Below are 1565 nucleotides of genomic sequence, written 5' to 3'. Positions count from 1 at the left end.
CGGCGATTGCGGCGGGCAGCAGGTCACGTTGATTTGACAGATCAACGTCTCTTTGGAATAAAATTAATGTCCAACAGAGGGAGCCGTCTGCACGGGGATCGGTCATGATAGCACTTGGACATGAAGCAGCTTGGGATTTCTGCCTGCTGGATGCCTTTGCACCTCCACTGGAAAAGCCCACTTTTGCAACAAACATCAAATACCGCATCTGCGTGCTCGCAGAGGACCGTATGCGAGCCTGACAGGCTGCGCGCTCCAACCACCACGGGAGCGGGCCCCTCCTTCGTGCTCTCGGGAGGAGGTCATTAAATGAAAAAAAAAATCACCCCACTACTCCATCCCCGACCCGCAAGTGCCTTGTCTGCTATAAAGGGGACAATTTTCACGTTTTCCCTCGCTTACGGCCATACTACCCTGAGAACCCCCGATCTCGTCCGATCTCGGAAGCTAAGCAGGGTCGGGCCTGCTTAGTACTTGGATGGGAGACCGCCTGGGAATACCAGGTGCTGTAAGCTTTTGCACCCACCTCCAATTCTCAACACGATTCACTGCTCTTTCCAAAAATTTTGGCATTCATTCGTCATTCAACTTTCACTTATCCTGTGGTTTGAAATCGTTTCCTTCACGTTGATTTGACAGATCAACGTCTCTTTGGAATAAAATTAATGTCCAACAGAGGGAGCCGTCTGCACGGGGATCGGTCATGATAGCACTTGGACATGAAACAGCTTGGGATTTCCGCCTGCTGGATGCCTTTGCACCTACACTGGAAAAGCCCACTTTTGCAACAAACATCAAATACCGCATCTGCGTGCTCGCAGAGGACCGTATGCGAGCCTGACAGGCTGCGCACTCAAACCACCACGGGAGCGGGTCCCTCCTTTGTGCACTCCAGAGGAGGTTTATTAAATGAAAAAAAAATCACCCCACTACTCCACCCCCGACCCACAAGTGCCCTGTCTGCTATAAAGAGGACAATTTTCGCGTTTTCCCTCGCTTACGGCCATACTACCCTGAGAACGCCCGATCTCGTCCGATCTCGGAAGCTAAGCAGGGTGGGGCCTGGTTAGTACTTGGATGGGAGACCGCCTGGGAATACCAGGTGCTGTAAGCTTTTGCACCCACCTCCAATTCTCAACACGATTCACTGCTCTTTCCAAAAATTTTGGCATTCATTCGTCATTCAACTTTCACTTATCCTGTGGTTTGAAATCGTTTCCTTCACGTTGATTTGACAGATCAACGTCTCTTTGGAATAAAATTAATGTCCAACAGAGGGAGCCGTCTGCACGGGGATCGGTCATGATAGCACTTGGACATGAAGCAGCTTGGGATTTCCGCCTGCTGGATGCCTTTGCACCTCCACTGGAAAAGCCCACTTTTGCAACAAACATCAAATACCGCATCTGCGTGCTCGCAGAGGACCGTATGCGAGCCTGACAGGCTGCGCGCTCCAACCACCACGGGAGCGGGCCCCTCCTTCGTGCTCTCGGGAGGAGGTCATTAAATGAAAAAAAAAATCACCCCACTACTCCATCCCCGACCCGCAAGTGCCTTGTCTGCTA

The 1565-nt window shown here is 51.4% G+C and overlaps 2 non-coding genes across 2 annotated transcripts; both read left to right on the top strand.

The window, feature by feature from the left end:
• Positions 1–396: 396 nt before the first annotated feature.
• On the top strand, positions 397–515 carry LOC127602870 (5S ribosomal RNA). Its single transcript, XR_007962914.1, has one exon. It is a non-coding gene; the product is annotated as a 5S ribosomal RNA (ribosomal RNA).
• Positions 516–995: 480 nt separating this feature from the next.
• On the top strand, positions 996–1114 carry LOC127602954 (5S ribosomal RNA). The gene has a single exon (XR_007962985.1). It is a non-coding gene; the product is annotated as a 5S ribosomal RNA (ribosomal RNA).
• The last annotated feature ends 451 nt before the right edge of the window (positions 1115–1565 follow it).

This window comes from Hippocampus zosterae, chromosome 6 (genome assembly GCF_025434085.1).
Source record: "Hippocampus zosterae strain Florida chromosome 6, ASM2543408v3, whole genome shotgun sequence".
Classification (NCBI taxonomy): domain Eukaryota; kingdom Metazoa; phylum Chordata; class Actinopteri; order Syngnathiformes; family Syngnathidae; genus Hippocampus; species Hippocampus zosterae.
Note: the sequence above shows the minus strand (reverse complement) of the source record. Positions and strands in the feature narration are given on the sequence as shown.